This window comes from Copadichromis virginalis, linkage group LG10, assembly GCF_057382275.1.
Source record: "Copadichromis virginalis isolate Kocher_CV1m ecotype Utaka linkage group LG10, C_Virginalis_male_GT1.1, whole genome shotgun sequence".
Lineage (NCBI taxonomy): Eukaryota > Metazoa > Chordata > Actinopteri > Cichliformes > Cichlidae > Copadichromis > Copadichromis virginalis.
In genome coordinates this window covers 7520761-7538793 of record NC_140627.1, presented here as the reverse complement: position 1 = coordinate 7538793, position 18033 = coordinate 7520761, and positions in this window count along the sequence as shown.

Genomic DNA, 18033 nt, shown 5'->3' with positions numbered 1-18033 from the left:
CACTGTTACATGCATTTTTAATGGGGAACTCGACCGAAACAAAGTATAGGTTTTCATTATGTGAATAACTTGGAAATCTTAGCTCAAACAGCTGCAAAACCTGTTTTCCCAGCACGGAGACCTTGAGTTCTATAAGATAAAGCCATAAACATGTTTGTCTGAGTCTTCTATCAAAAGTTACAGCTATTTATATGAAGTTGTACAAAAACGCTTTCTTTCACCAAGACAGTGCGTTTCTCACTGTTACATGCATTTGAATGGGGAACTCAACCGAAACAAAGTATAGGTTTTCATTATGTGAATAACTTGGAAATCTTAGCTCAAACAGCTGCAAAACCTGTTTTCCCAGCACGGAGACCTTGAGTTCTATAAGATAAAGCCATAAACATGTTTGTCTGAGTCTTCTATCAAAAGTTACAGCTATTTATATGAAGTTGTACAAAAACGCTTTCTTTCGCCAAGACAGTGCGTTTCTCACTGTTACATGCATTTGAATGGGGAACTCGACCGAAACAAAGTATAAGTTTTCATTATGTGAATAACTTGGAAATCTTAGCTCAAACAGCTGCAAAACCTGTTTTCCCAGCACGGGGACCTTGAGTTCTATAAGATAAAGCCATAAACATGTGTATCCGAGTCTTCTATCAAAAGTTACAGCTATTTATATGAAGTTGTACAAAAACGCTTTCTTTCGCCAAGACAGTGCGTTTCTCACTGTTACATGCATTTGAATGGGGAACTCGACCGAAACAAAGTATAAGTTTTCATTATGTGAATAACTTGGAAATCTTAGCTCAAACAGCTGCAAAACCTGTTTGCCCAGCACGGAGACCTTGAGTTCTATAAGATAAAGCCATAAACATGTGTATCCGAGTCTTCTATCAAAAGTTACAGCTATTTATATGAAGTTGTACAGAATAGCTTTCTTTCGCCAAGACAGTGCGTTTCTCACTGTTACATGCATTTGAATGGGGAACTCGACCGAAACAAAGTATAGGTTTTCATTATGTGAATAACTTGGAAATCTTAGCTCAAACAGCTGCAAAACCTGTTTTCCCAGCACGGGAACCTTGAGTTCTATAAGATAAAGCCATAAACATGTTTGTCTGAGTCTTCTATCAAAAGTTACAGCTATTTATATGAAGTTGTACAAAAATGCTTTCTTTCGCCAAGACAGTGCGTTTCTCACTGTTACATGCATTTGAATGGGGAACTCGACCGAAACAAAGTATAGGTTTTCATTATGTGAATAACTTGGAAATCTTAGCTCAAACAGCTGCAAAACCTGTTTTCCCAGCACGGGAACCTTGAGTTCTATAAGATAAAGCCATAAACATGTGTATCCGAGTCTTCTATCAAAAGTTACAGCTATTCATATGAAGTTGTACAAAAACGCTTTGTTTCGCCAAGACAGTGCGTTTCTCACTGTTACATGCATTTGAATGGGGAACTCCACCGAAACAAAGTATAAGTTTTCATTATGTGAATAACTTGGAAATCTTAGCTCAAACAGCTGCAAAACCTGTTTTCCCAGCACGGAGACCTTGAGTTCTATAATATAAGGCCATAAACATGTTTGTCTGAGTCTTCTATCAAAAGTTACAGCTATTTCTATGAAGTTGTACAAAAACGTTATCTTTCGCCAAGACAGTGCGTTTCTCACTGTTACATGCATTTTGAATGGGGAACTCGACCGAAACAAAGTATAGGTTTTCATTATGTGAATAACTTGGAAATCTTAGCTCAAACAGCTGCAAAACCTGTTTTCCCAGCACGGAGACCTTGAGTTCTATAAGATAAAGCCATAAACATGTTTGTCTGAGTCTTCTATCAAAAGTTACAGCTATTTATATGAAGTTATACAAAAACGCTTTCTTTCGCCAAGACAGTGCGTTTCTCACTGTTACATGCATTTGAATGGGGAACTCGACCGAAACAAAGTATAGGTTTTCATTATGTGAATAACTTGGAAATCTTAGCTCAAACAGCTGCAAAACCTGTTTTCCCAGCACGGGAACCTTGAGTTCTATAAGATAAAGCCATAAACATGTGTATCCGAGTCTTCTATCAAAAGTTACAGCTATTCATATGAAGTTGTACAAAAACGCTTTGTTTCGCCAAGACAGTGCGTTTCTCACTGTTACATGCATTTGAATGGGGAACTCCACCGAAACAAAGTATAAGTTTTCATTATGTGAATAACTTGGAAATCTTAGCTCAAACAGCTGCAAAACCTGTTTTCCCAGCACGGAGACCTTGAGTTCTATAAGATAAAGCCATAAACATGTGTATCCGAGTCTTCTATCAAAAGTTACAGCTATTTATATGAAGTTGTACAGAATAGCTTTCTTTCGCCAAGACAGTGCGTTTCTCACTGTTACATGCATTTGAATGGGGAACTCCACCGAAACAAAGTATAAGTTTTCATTATGTGAATAACTTGGAAATCTTAGCTCAAACAGCTGCAAAACCTGTTTTCTCAGCACGGAGACCTTGAGTTCTATAATATAAGGCCATAAACATGTTTGTCTGAGTCTTCTATCAAAAGTTACAGCTATTTATATGAAGTTGTACAAAAACGCTTTCTTTCGCCAAGACAGTGCGTTTCTCACTGTTACATGCATTTGAATGGGGAACTCGACCGAAACAAAGTATAGGTTTTCATTATGTGAATAACTTGGAAATCTTAGCTCAAACAGCTGCAAAACCTGTTTTCCCAGCACGGGAACCTTGAGTTCTATAAGATAAAGCCATAAACATGTTTGTCTGAGTCTTCTATCAAAAGTTACAGCTATTTATATGAAGTTGTACAAAAATGCTTTCTTTCGCCAAGACAGTGCGTTTCTCACTGTTACATGCATTTGAATGGGGAACTCGACCGAAACAAAGTATAGGTTTTCATTATGTGAATAACTTGGAAATCTTAGCTCAAACAGCTGCAAAACCTGTTTTCCCAGCACGGGAACCTTGAGTTCTATAAGATAAAGCCATAAACATGTGTATCCGAGTCTTCTATCAAAAGTTACAGCTATTCATATGAAGTTGTACAAAAACGCTTTCTTTCGCCAAGACAGTGCGTTTCTCACTGTTACATGCATTTGAATGGGGAACTCCACCGAAACAAAGTATAAGTTTTCATTATGTGAATAACTTGGAAATCTTAGCTCAAACAGCTGCAAAACCTGTTTTCCCAGCACGGAGACCTTGAGTTCTATAATATAAGGCCATAAACATGTTTGTCTGAGTCTTCTATCAAAAGTTACAGCTATTTCTATGAAGTTGTACAAAAACGTTATCTTTCGCCAAGACAGTGCGTTTCTCACTGTTACATGCATTTTGAATGGGGAACTCGACCGAAACAAAGTATAGGTTTTCATTATGTGAATAACTTGGAAATCTTAGCTCAAACAGCTGCAAAACCTGTTTGCCCAGCACGGAGACCTTGAGTTCTATAAGATAAAGCCATAAACATGTGTATCCGAGTCTTCTATCAAAAGTTACAGCTATTTATATGAAGTTGTACAGAATAGCTTTCTTTCCCCAAGACAGTGCGTTTCTCACTGTTACATGCATTTGAATGGGGAACTCGACCGAAACAAAGTATAGGTTTTCATTATGTGAATAACTTGGAAATCTTAGCTCAAACAGCTGCAAAACCTGTTTTCCCAGCACGGAGACCTTGAGTTCTATAAGATAAAGCCATAAACATGTTTGTCTGAGTCTTCTATCAAAAGTTACAGCTATTTATATGAAGTTATACAAAAACGCTTTCTTTCGCCAAGACAGTGCGTTTCTCACTGTTACATGCATTTGAATGGGGAACTCGACCGAAACAAAGTATAGGTTTTCATTATGTGAATAACTTGGAAATCTTAGCTCAAACAGCTGCAAAACCTGTTTTCCCAGCACGGACACCTTGAGTTCTATAAGATAAAGCCATAAACATGTTTGTCTGAGTCTTCTATCAAAAGTTACAGCTATTTATATGAAGTTATACAAAAACGCTTTCTTTCGCCAAGACAGTGCGTTTCTCACTGTTACATGCATTTGAATGGGGAACTCGACCGAAACAAAGTATAGGTTTTCATTATGTGAATAACTTGGAAATCTTAGCTCAAACAGCTGCAAAACCTGTTTTCCCAGCACGGGAACCTTGAGTTCTATAAGATAAAGCCATAAACATGTGTATCCGAGTCTTCTATCAAAAGTTACAGCTATTCATATGAAGTTGTACAAAAACGCTTTCTTTCGCCAAGACAGTGCGTTTCTCACTGTTACATGCATTTGAATGGGGAACTCCACCGAAACAAAGTATAAGTTTTCATTATGTGAATAACTTGGAAATCTTAGCTCAAACAGCTGCAAAACCTGTTTTCCCAGCACGGAGACCTTGAGTTCTATAAGATAAAGCCATAAACATGTGTATCCGAGTCTTCTATCAAAAGTTACAGCTATTTATATGAAGTTGTACAGAATAGCTTTCTTTCGCCAAGACAGTGCGTTTCTCACTGTTACATGCATTTGAATGGGGAACTCCACCGAAACAAAGTATAAGTTTTCATTATGTGAATAACTTGGAAATCTTAGCTCAAACAGCTGCAAAACCTGTTTTCTCAGCACGGAGACCTTGAGTTCTATAATATAAGGCCATAAACATGTTTGTCTGAGTCTTCTATCAAAAGTTACAGCTATTTATATGAAGTTGTACAAAAACGCTTTCTTTCGCCAAGACAGTGCGTTTCTCACTGTTACATGCATTTGAATGGGGAACTCGACCGAAACAAAGTATAGGTTTTCATTATGTGAATAACTTGGAAATCTTAGCTCAAACAGCTGCAAAACCTGTTTTCCCAGCACGGGAACCTTGAGTTCTATAAGATAAAGCCATAAACATGTGTATCCGAGTCTTCTATCAAAAGTTACAGCTATTTATATGAAGTTGTACAAAAACGCTTTCTTTCGCCAAGACAGTGCGTTTCTCACTGTTACATGCATTTGAATGGGGAACTCGACCGAAACAAAGTATAGGTTTTCATTATGTGAATAACTTGGAAATCTTAGCTCAAACAGCTGCAAAACCTGTTTTCCCAGCACGGGAACCTTGAGTTCTATAAGATAAAGCCATAAACATGTGTATCCGAGTCTTCTATCAAAAGTTACAGCTATTTATATGAAGTTGTACAAAAACGCTTTCTTTCGCCAAGACAGTGCGTTTCTCACTGTTACATGCATTTGAATGGGGAACTCGACCGAAACAAAGTATAGGTTTTCATTATGTGAATAACTTGGAAATCTTAGCTCAAACAGCTGCAAAACCTGTTTTCCCAGCACGGGGACCTTGAGTTCTATAAGATAAAGCCATAAACATGTGTATCCGAGTCTTCTATCAAAAGTTACAGCTATTTATATGAAGTTGTACAAAAACGCTTTCTTTCGCCAAGACAGTGCGTTTCTCACTGTTACATGCATTTGAATGGGGAACTCGACCGAAACAAAGTATAAGTTTTCATTATGTGAATAACTTGGAAATCTTAGCTCAAACAGCTGCAAAACCTGTTTTCCCAGCACGGAGACCTTGAGTTCTATAAGATAAAGCCATAAACATGTTTGTCTGAGTCTTCTATCAAAAGTTACAGCTATTTATATGAAGTTATACAAAAACGCTTTCTTTCGCCAAGACAGTGCGTTTCTCACTGTTACATGCATTTGAATGGGGAACTCGACCGAAACAAAGTATAGGTTTTCATTATGTGAATAACTTGGAAATCTTAGCTCAAACAGCTGCAAAACCTGTTTTCCCAGCACGGGAACCTTGAGTTCTATAAGATAAAGCCATAAACATGTGTATCCGAGTCTTCTATCAAAAGTTACAGCTATTCATATGAAGTTGTACAAAAACGCTTTGTTTCGCCAAGACAGTGCGTTTCTCACTGTTACATGCATTTGAATGGGGAACTCCACCGAAACAAAGTATAAGTTTTCATTATGTGAATAACTTGGAAATCTTAGCTCAAACAGCTGCAAAACCTGTTTTCCCAGCACGGAGACCTTGAGTTCTATAAGATAAAGCCATAAACATGTGTATCCGAGTCTTCTATCAAAAGTTACAGCTATTTATATGAAGTTGTACAGAATAGCTTTCTTTCGCCAAGACAGTGCGTTTCTCACTGTTACATGCATTTGAATGGGGAACTCCACCGAAACAAAGTATAAGTTTTCATTATGTGAATAACTTGGAAATCTTAGCTCAAACAGCTGCAAAACCTGTTTTCTCAGCACGGAGACCTTGAGTTCTATAATATAAGGCCATAAACATGTTTGTCTGAGTCTTCTATCAAAAGTTACAGCTATTTATATGAAGTTGTACAAAAACGCTTTCTTTCGCCAAGACAGTGCGTTTCTCACTGTTACATGCATTTGAATGGGGAACTCGACCGAAACAAAGTATAGGTTTTCATTATGTGAATAACTTGGAAATCTTAGCTCAAACAGCTGCAAAACCTGTTTTCCCAGCACGGGAACCTTGAGTTCTATAAGATAAAGCCATAAACATGTTTGTCTGAGTCTTCTATCAAAAGTTACAGCTATTTATATGAAGTTGTACAAAAACGCTTTCTTTCGCCAAGACAGTGCGTTTCTCACTGTTACATGCATTTGAATGGGGAACTCGACCGAAACAAAGTATAGGTTTTCATTATGTGAATAACTTGGAAATCTTAGCTCAAACAGCTGCAAAACCTGTTTTCCCAGCACGGGAACCTTGAGTTCTATAAGATAAAGCCATAAACATGTGTATCCGAGTCTTCTATCAAAAGTTACAGCTATTCATATGAAGTTGTACAAAAACGCTTTCTTTCGCCAAGACAGTGCGTTTCTCACTGTTACATGCATTTGAATGGGGAACTCGACCGAAACAAAGTATAAGTTTTCATTATGTGAATAACTTGGAAATCTTAGCTCAAACAGCTGCAAAACCTGTTTTCTCAGCACGGAGACCTTGAGTTCTATAATATAAGGCCATAAACATGTTTGTCTGAGTCTTCTATCAAAAGTTACAGCTATTTCTATGAAGTTGTACAAAAACGTTATCTTTCGCCAAGACAGTGCGTTTCTCACTGTTACATGCATTTTGAATGGGGAACTCGACCGAAACAAAGTATAGGTTTTCATTATGTGAATAACTTGGAAATCTTAGCTCAAACAGCTGCAAAACCTGTTTGCCCAGCACGGAGACCTTGAGTTCTATAAGATAAAGCCATAAACATGTGTATCCGAGTCTTCTATCAAAAGTTACAGCTATTTATATGAAGTTGTACAGAATAGCTTTCTTTCCCCAAGACAGTGCGTTTCTCACTGTTACATGCATTTGAATGGGGAACTCGACCGAAACAAAGTATAGGTTTTCATTATGTGAATAACTTGGAAATCTTAGCTCAAACAGCTGCAAAACCTGTTTTCCCAGCACGGAGACCTTGAGTTCTATAAGATAAAGCCATAAACATGTTTGTCTGAGTCTTCTATCAAAAGTTACAGCTATTTATATGAAGTTATACAAAAACGCTTTCTTTCGCCAAGACAGTGCGTTTCTCACTGTTACATGCATTTGAATGGGGAACTCGACCGAAACAAAGTATAGGTTTTCATTATGTGAATAACTTGGAAATCTTAGCTCAAACAGCTGCAAAACCTGTTTTCCCAGCACGGACACCTTGAGTTCTATAAGATAAAGCCATAAACATGTTTGTCTGAGTCTTCTATCAAAAGTTACAGCTATTTATATGAAGTTATACAAAAACGCTTTCTTTCGCCAAGACAGTGCGTTTCTCACTGTTACATGCATTTGAATGGGGAACTCGACCGAAACAAAGTATAGGTTTTCATTATGTGAATAACTTGGAAATCTTAGCTCAAACAGCTGCAAAACCTGTTTTCCCAGCACGGGAACCTTGAGTTCTATAAGATAAAGCCATAAACATGTGTATCCGAGTCTTCTATCAAAAGTTACAGCTATTCATATGAAGTTGTACAAAAACGCTTTGTTTCGCCAAGACAGTGCGTTTCTCACTGTTACATGCATTTGAATGGGGAACTCCACCGAAACAAAGTATAAGTTTTCATTATGTGAATAACTTGGAAATCTTAGCTCAAACAGCTGCAAAACCTGTTTTCCCAGCACGGAGACCTTGAGTTCTATAAGATAAAGCCATAAACATGTGTATCCGAGTCTTCTATCAAAAGTTACAGCTATTTATATGAAGTTGTACAGAATAGCTTTCTTTCGCCAAGACAGTGCGTTTCTCACTGTTACATGCATTTGAATGGGGAACTCCACCGAAACAAAGTATAAGTTTTCATTATGTGAATAACTTGGAAATCTTAGCTCAAACAGCTGCAAAACCTGTTTTCTCAGCACGGAGACCTTGAGTTCTATAATATAAGGCCATAAACATGTTTGTCTGAGTCTTCTATCAAAAGTTACAGCTATTTATATGAAGTTGTACAAAAACGCTTTCTTTCGCCAAGACAGTGCGTTTCTCACTGTTACATGCATTTGAATGGGGAACTCGACCGAAACAAAGTATAGGTTTTCATTATGTGAATAACTTGGAAATCTTAGCTCAAACAGCTGCAAAACCTGTTTTCCCAGCACGGGAACCTTGAGTTCTATAAGATAAAGCCATAAACATGTTTGTCTGAGTCTTCTATCAAAAGTTACAGCTATTTATATGAAGTTGTACAAAAACGCTTTCTTTCGCCAAGACAGTGCGTTTCTCACTGTTACATGCATTTGAATGGGGAACTCGACCGAAACAAAGTATAGGTTTTCATTATGTGAATAACTTGGAAATCTTAGCTCAAACAGCTGCAAAACCTGTTTTCCCAGCACGGGAACCTTGAGTTCTATAAGATAAAGCCATAAACATGTGTATCCGAGTCTTCTATCAAAAGTTACAGCTATTCATATGAAGTTGTACAAAAACGCTTTCTTTCGCCAAGACAGTGCGTTTCTCACTGTTACATGCATTTGAATGGGGAACTCGACCGAAACAAAGTATAGGTTTTCATTATGTGAATAACTTGGAAATCTTAGCTCAAACAGCTGCAAAACCTGTTTTCCCAGCACGGGAACCTTGAGTTCTATAAGATAAAGCCATAAACATGTTTGTCTGAGTCTTCTATCAAAAGTTACAGCTATTTATATGAAGTTGTACAAAAACGCTTTCTTTCGCCAAGACAGTGCGTTTCTCACTGTTACATGCATTTGAATGGGGAACTCGACCGAAACAAAGTATAGGTTTTCATTATGTGAATAACTTGGAAATCTTAGCTCAAACAGCTGCAAAACCTGTTTTCCCAGCACGGGAACCTTGAGTTCTATAAGATAAAGCCATAAACATGTGTATCCGAGTCTTCTATCAAAAGTTACAGCTATTCATATGAAGTTGTACAAAAACGCTTTCTTTCGCCAAGACAGTGCGTTTCTCACTGTTACATGCATTTGAATGGGGAACTCCACCGAAACAAAGTATAAGTTTTCATTATGTGAATAACTTGGAAATCTTAGCTCAAACAGCTGCAAAACCTGTTTTCTCAGCACGGAGACCTTGAGTTCTATAATATAAGGCCATAAACATGTTTGTCTGAGTCTTCTATCAAAAGTTACAGCTATTTCTATGAAGTTGTACAAAAACGTTATCTTTCGCCAAGACAGTGCGTTTCTCACTGTTACATGCATTTTGAATGGGGAACTCGACCGAAACAAAGTATAGGTTTTCATTATGTGAATAACTTGGAAATCTTAGCTCAAACAGCTGCAAAACCTGTTTGCCCAGCACGGAGACCTTGAGTTCTATAAGATAAAGCCATAAACATGTGTATCCGAGTCTTCTATCAAAAGTTACATCTATTTATATGAAGTTGTACAGAATAGCTTTCTTTCGCCAAGACAGTGCGTTTCTCACTGTTACATGCATTTGAATGGGGAACTCGACCGAAACAAAGTATAGGTTTTCATTATGTGAATAACTTGGAAATCTTAGCTCAAACAGCTGCAAAACCTGTTTTCCCAGCACGGAGACCTTGAGTTCTATAAGATAAAGCCATAAACATGTTTGTCTGAGTCTTCTATCAAAAGTTACAGCTATTTATATGAAGTTGTACAAAAACGCTTTCTTTCGCCAAGACAGTGCGTTTCTCACTGTTACATGCATTTGAATGGGGAACTCAACCGAAACAAAGTATAGGTTTTCATTATGTGAATAACTTGGAAATCTTAGCTCAAACAGCTGCAAAACCTGTTTGCCCAGCACGGAGACCTTGAGTTCTATAAGATAAAGCCATAAACATGTTTGTCTGAGTCTTCTATCAAAAGTTACAGCTATTTATATGAAGTTGTACAAAAACGTTTTCTTTCGCCAAGACAGTGCGTTTCTCACTGTTACATGCATTTGAATGGGGAACTCGACCGAAACAAAGTATAGGTTTTCATTATGTGAATAACTTGGAAATCTTAGCTCAAACAGCTGCAAAACCTGTTTTCCCAGCACGGAGACCTTGAGTTCTATAATATAAGGCCATAAACATGTTTGTCTGAGTCTTCTATCAAACGTTACAGCTATTTATATGAAGTTGTACAAAAACGTTTTCTTTCGCCAAGACAGTGCGTTTCTCACTGTTACATGCATTTGAATGGGGAACTCGACCGAAACAAAGTATAGGTTTTCATTATGTGAATAACTTGGAAATCTTAGCTCAAACAGCTGCAAAACCTGTTTTCCCAGCACGGAGACCTTGAGTTCTATAATATAAGGCCATAAACATGTTTGTCTGAGTCTTCTATCAAAAGTTACAGCTATTTCTATGAAGTTGTACAAAAACGTTTTCTTTCGCCAAGACAGTGCGTTTCTCACTGTTACATGCATTTGAATGGGGAACTCCACCGAAACAAAGTATAGGTTTTCATTATGTGAATAACTTGGAAATCTTAGCTCAAACAGCTGCAAAACCTGTTTTCCCAGCACGGAGACCTTGAGTTCTATAAGATAAAGCCATAAACATGTGTATCCGAGTCTTCTATCAAAAGTTACAGCTATTTATATGAAGTTGTACAAAAACGCTTTCTTTCGCCAAGACAGTGCGTTTCTCACTGTTACATGCATTTGAATGGGGAACTCGACCGAAACAAAGTATAGGTTTTCATTATGTGAATAACTTGGAAATCTTAGCTCAAACAGCTGCAAAACCTGTTTTCCCAGCACGGGAACCTTGAGTTCTATAAGATAAAGCCATAAACATGTGTATCCGAGTCTTCTATCAAAAGTTACAGCTATTCATATGAAGTTGTACAAAAACGCTTTCTTTCGCCAAGACAGTGCGTTTCTCACTGTTACATGCATTTGAATGGAGAACTCCACCGAAACAAAGTATAAGTTTTCATTATGTGAATAACTTGGAAATCTTAGCTCAAACAGCTGCAAAACCTGTTTTCCCAGCACGGAGACCTTGAGTTCTATAAGATAAAGCCATAAACATGTTTGTCTGAGTCTTCTATCAAAAGTTACAGCTATTTATATGAAGTTGTACAAAATAGCTTTCTTTCGCCAAGACAGTGCGTTTCTCACTGTTACATGCATTTGAATGGGGAACTCGACCGAAACAAAGTATAGGTTTTCATTATGTGAATAACTTGGAAATCTTAGCTCAAACAGCTGCAAAACCTGTTTGCCCAGCACGGGAACCTTGAGTTCTATAAGATAAAGCCATAAACATGTGTATCCGAGTCTTCTATCAAAAGTTACAGCTATTCATATGAAGTTGTACAAAAACGCTTTCTTTCGCCAAGACAGTGCGTTTCTCACTGTTACATGCATTTGAATGGGGAACTCGACCGAAACAAAGTATAGGTTTTCATTATGTGAATAACTTGGAAATCTTAGCTCAAACAGCTGCAAAACCTGTTTGCCCAGCACGGGAACCTTGAGTTCTATAAGATAAAGCCATAAACATGTTTGTCTTAGTCTTCTATCAAAAGTTACAGCTATTCATATGAAGTTGTACAAAAACGCTTTCTTTCGCCAAGACAGTGCGTTTCTCACTGTTACATGCATTTGAATGGGGAACTCGACCGAAACAAAGTATAGGTTTTCATTATGTGAATAACTTGGAAATCTTAGCTCAAACAGCTGCAAAACCTGTTTGCCCAGCACGGGAACCTTGAGTTCTATAAGATAAAGCCATAAACATGTGTATCCGAGTCTTCTATCAAAAGTTACAGCTATTCATATGAAGTTGTACAAAAACGCTTTCTTTCGCCAAGACAGTGCGTTTCTCACTGTTACATGCATTTGAATGGGGAACTCGACCGAAACAAAGTATAGGTTTTCATTATGTGAATAACTTGGAAATCTAAGCTCAAACAGCTGCAAAACCTGTTTTCCCAGCACGGAGACCTTGAGTTCTATAATATAAGGCCATAAACATGTTTGTCTGAGTCTTCTATCAAAAGTTACAGCTATTTCTATGAAGTTGTACAAAAACGCTTTCTTTTGCCAAGACAGTGCGTTTCTCACTGTTACATGCATTTGAATGGGGAACTCGACCGAAACAAAGTATAGGTTTTCATTATGTGAATAACTTGGAAATCTTAGCTCAAACAGCTGCAAAATCTGTTTGCCCAGCACGGGAACCTTGAGTTTTATAAGGTAAAGCCATAAACATGTTTATCCGAGTCTTCTATCAAAAGTTACAGCTATTTATATGAAGTTGTACAAAAACGCTTAATTTCGCCAAGACAGTGCGTTTCTCACTGTTACATGCATTTGAATGGGGAACTCGACCGAAACAAAGTATAGGTTTTCATTATGTGAATAACTTGGAAATCTTAGCTCAAACAGCTGCAAAACCTGTTTTCCCAGCACGGAGACCTTGAGTTCTATAAGATAAAGCCATAAACATGTGTATCCGAGTCTTCTATCAAAAGTTACAGCTATTTATATGAAGTTGTACAAAAACGCTTTCTTTCGCCAAGACAGTGCGTTTCTCACTGTTACATGCATTTGAATGGGGAACTCGACCGAAACAAAGTATAGGTTTTCATTATGTGAATAACTTGGAAATCTTAGCTCAAACAGCTGCAAAACCTGTTTGCCCAGCACGGGAACCTTGAGTTCTATAAGATAAAGCCATAAACATGTTTGTCTTAGTCTTCTATCAAAAGTTACAGCTATTTATATGAAGTTGTACAAAAACGCTTTCTTTCGCCAAGACAGTGCGTTTCTCACTGTTACATGCATTTGAATGGGGAACTCGACCGAAACAAAGTATAGGTTTTCATTATGTGAATAACTTGGAAATCTTAGCTCAAACAGCAGCAAAACCTGTTTGCCCAGCACGGGAACCTTGAGTTCTATAAGATAAAGCCATAAACATGTGTATCCGAGGCTTCTATCAAAAGTTACAGCTATTCATATGAAGTTGTACAAAATAGCTTTCTTTCGCCAAGACAGTGCGTTTCTCACTGTTACATGCATTTGAATGGGGAACTCGACCGAAACAAAGTATAGGTTTTCATTATGTGAATAACTTGGAAATCTTAGCTCAAACAGCTGCAAAACCTGTTTGCCCAGCACGGGAACCTTGAGTTCTATAAGATAAAGCCATAAACATGTGTATCCGAGGCTTCTATCAAAAGTTACAGCTATTTCTATGAAGTTGTACAAAAACGCTTTCTTTCGCCAAGACAGTGCGTTTCTCACTGTTACATGCATTTGAATGGGGAACTCGACCGAAACAAAGTATAGGTTTTCATTATGTGAATAACTTGGAAATCTTAGCTCACACAGCTGCAAAACCTGTTTGCCCAGCACGGGAACCTTGAGTTCTATAAGATAAAGCCATAAACATGTGTATCCGAGTCTTCTATCAAAAGTTACAGCTATTCATATGAAGTTGTACAAAAACGCTTTCTTTCGCCAAGACAGTGCGTTTCTCACTGTTACATGCATTTGAATGGGGAACTCGACCGAAACAAAGTATAGGTTTTCATTATGTGAATAACTTGGAAATCTTAGCTCAAACAGCTGCAAAACCTGTTTGCCCAGCACGGGAACCTTGAGTTCTATAAGATAAAGCCATAAACATGTGTATCCGAGTCTTCTATCAAAAGTTACAGCTATTCATATGAAGTTGTACAAAAACGCTTTCTTTCGCCAAGACAGTGCGTTTCTCACTGTTACATGCATTTGAATGGGGAACTCGACCGAAACAAAGTATAGGTTTTCATTATGTGAATAACTTGGAAATCTTAGCTCAAACAGCTGCAAAACCTGTTTGCCCAGCACGGAGACCTTAAGTTCTATAAGATAAAGCCATAAACATGTTTGTCTGAGTCTTCTATCAAAAGTTACAGCTATTTATATGAAGTTGTACAAAAACGCTTTCTTTCGCCAAGACAGTGCGTTTCTCACTGTTACATGCATTTGAATGGGGAACTCGACCGAAACAAAGTATAGGTTTTCATTATGTGAATAACTTGGAAATCTTAGCTCAAACAGCTGCAAAACCTGTTTGCCCAGCACGGGAACCTTGAGTTCTATAAGATAAAGCCATAAACATGTTTGTCTGAGTCTTCTATCAAAAGTTACAGCTATTTATATGAAGTTGTACAAAAACGCTTTCTTTCGCCAAGACAGTGCGTTTCTCACTGTTACATGCATTTGAATGGGGAACTCGACCGAAACAAAGTATAGGTTTTCATTATGTGAATAACTTGGAAATCTTAGCTCAAACAGCTGCAAAACCTGTTTGCCCAGCACGGGAACCTTGAGTTCTATAAGATAAAGCCATAAACATGTGTATCCGAGTCTTCTATCAAAAGTTACAGCTATTTATATGAAGTTGTACAAAAACGCTTTCTTTCGCCAAGACACTGCGTTTCTCACTGTTACATGCATTTGAATGGGGAACTCGACCGAAACAAAGTATAGGTTTTCATTATGTGAATAACTTGGAAATCTTAGCTCAAACAGCTGCAAAACCTGTTTGCCCAACACGGGAACCTTGAGTTCTATAAGATAAAGCCATAAACATGTTTGTCTGAGTCTTCTATCAAAAGTTACAGCTATTTATATGAAGTTGTACAAAAACGCTTTCTTTCGCCAAGACAGTGCGTTTCTCACTGTTACATGCATTTGAATGGGGAACTCGACCGAAACAAAGTATAGGTTTTCATTATGTGAATAACTTGGAAATCTTAGCTCAAACAGCTGCAAAACCTGTTTTCCCAACACGGGAACCTTGAGTTCTATAAGATAAAGCCATAAACATGTTTGTCTGAGTCTTCTATCAAAAGTTACAGCTATTTATATGAAGTTGTACAAAAACGCTTTCTTTCGCCAAGACAGTGCGTTTCTCACTGTTACATGCATTTGAATGGGGAACTCGACCGAAACAAAGTATAGGTTTTCATTATGTGAATAACTTGGAAATCTTAGCTCAAACAGCTGCAAAACCTGTTTGCCCAGCACGGGAACCTTGAGTTCTATAAGATAAAGCCATAAACATGTGTATCCGAGTCTTCTATCAAAAGTTACAGCTATTTCTATGAAGTTGTACAAAAACGCTTTCTTTCGCCAAGACAGTGCGTTTCTCACTGTTACATGCATTTGAATAAGGAACTCAACCGAAACAAAGTATAGGTTTTCATTATGTGAATAACTTGGAAATCTTAGCTCAAACAGCTGCAAAACCTGTTTGCCCAGCACGGGAACCTTGAGTTCTATAAGATAAAGCCATAAACATGTGTATCCGAGTCTTCTATCAAAAGTTACAGCTAATCATATGAAGTTGTACAAAAACGCTTTCTTTCGCCAAGACAGTGCGTTTCTCACTGTTACATGCATTTGAATGGGGAACTCGACCGAAACAAAGTATAGGTTTTCATTATGTGAATAACTTGGAAATCTTAGCTCAAACAGCTGCAAAACCTGTTTTCCCAGCACGGAGACCTTGAGTTCTATAATATAAGGCCATAAACATGTTTGTCTGAGTCTTCTATCAAAAGTTACAGCTATTTCTATGAAGTTGTACAAAAACGCTTTCTTTCGCCAAGACAGTGCGTTTCTCACTGTTACATGCATTTGAATGGGGAACTCGACCGAAACAAAGTATAGGTTTTCATTATGTGAATAACTTGGAAATCTTAGCTCAAACAGCTGCAAAACCTGTTTGCCCAGCACGGGAACCTTGAGTTCTATAAGATAAAGCCATAAACATGTGTATCCGAGGCTTCTATCAAAAGTTACAGCTATTTATATGAAGTTGTACAAAAACGCTTTCTTTCGCCAAGACAGTGCGTTTCTCACTGTTACATGCATTTGAATGGGGAACTCGACCGAAACAAAGTATAGGTTTTCATTATGTGAATAACTTGGAAATCTTAGCTCAAACAGCTGCAAAACCTGTTTGCCCAGCACGGGAACCTTGAGTTCTATAAGATAAAGCCATAAACATGTGTATCCGAGTCTTCTATCAAAAGTTACAGCTATTCATATGAAGTTGTACAAAAACGCTTTCTTTCGCCAAGACAGTGCGTTTCTCACTGTTACATGCATTTGAATGAGGAACTCGACCGAAACAAAGTATAGGTTTTCATTATGTGAATAACTTGGAAATCTTAGCTCAAACAGCTGCAAAACCTATTTGCCCAACACGGGAACCTTGAGTTCTATAAGATAAAGCCATAAACATGTTTGTCTGAGTCTTCTATCAAAAGTTACAGCTATTTATATGAAGTTGTACAAAAACGCTTTCTTTCGCCAAGACAGTGCGTTTCTCACTGTTATATGCATTTGAATGGGGAACTCGACCGAAACAAAGTATAGGTTTTCATTATGTGAATAACTTGGAAATCTTAGCTCAAACAGCTGCAAAACCTATTTTCCCAGCACGGAGACCTTGAGTTCTATAATATAAGGCCATAAACATGTTTGTCTGAGTCTTCTATCAAAAGTTACAGCTATTTCTATGAAGTTGTACAAAAACGCTTTCTTTCGCCAAGACAGTGCGTTTCTCACTGTTACATGCATTTGAATGGGGAACTCGACCGAAACAAAGTATAGGTTTTCATTATGTGAATAACTTGGAAATCTTAGCTCAAACAGCTGCAAAACCTGTTTGCCCAGCACGGGAACCTTGAGTTCTATAAGATAAAGCCATAAACATGTGTATCCGAGTCTTCTATCAAAAGTTACAGCTATTTCTATGAAGTTGTACAAAAACGCTTTCTTTCGCCAAGACAGTGCGTTTCTCACTGTTACATGCATTTGAATAAGGAACTCAACCGAAACAAAGTATAGGTTTTCATTATGTGAATAACTTGGAAATCTTAGCTCAAACAGCTGCAAAACCTGTTTGCCCAGCACGGGAACCTTGAGTTCTATAAGATAAAGCCATAAACATGTGTATCCGAGGCTTCTATCAAAAGTTACAGCTATTCATATGAAGTTGTACAAAAACGCTTTCTTTCGCCAAGACAGTGCGTTTCTCACTGTTACATGCATTTGAATGGGGAACTCAACCGAAACAAAGTATAGGTTTTCATTATGTGAATAACTTGGAAATCTTAGCTCAAACAGCTGCAAAACCTGTTTGCCCAGCACGGGAACCTTGAGTTCTATAAGATAAAGCCATAAACATGTGTATCCGAGTCTTCTATCAAAAGTTACAGCTAATCATATGAAGTTGTACAAAAACGCTTTCTTTCGCCAAGACAGTGCGTTTCTCACTGTTACATGCATTTGAATGGGGAACTCGACCGAAACAAAGTATAGGTTTTCATTATGTGAATAACTTGGAAATCTTAGCTCAAACAGCTGCAAAACCTGTTTTCCCAGCACGGAGACCTTGAGTTCTATAATATAAGGCCATAAACATGTTTGTCTGAGTCTTCTATCAAAAGTTACAGCTATTTCTATGAAGTTGTACAAAAACGCTTTCTTTCGCCAAGACAGTGCGTTTCTCACTGTTACATGCATT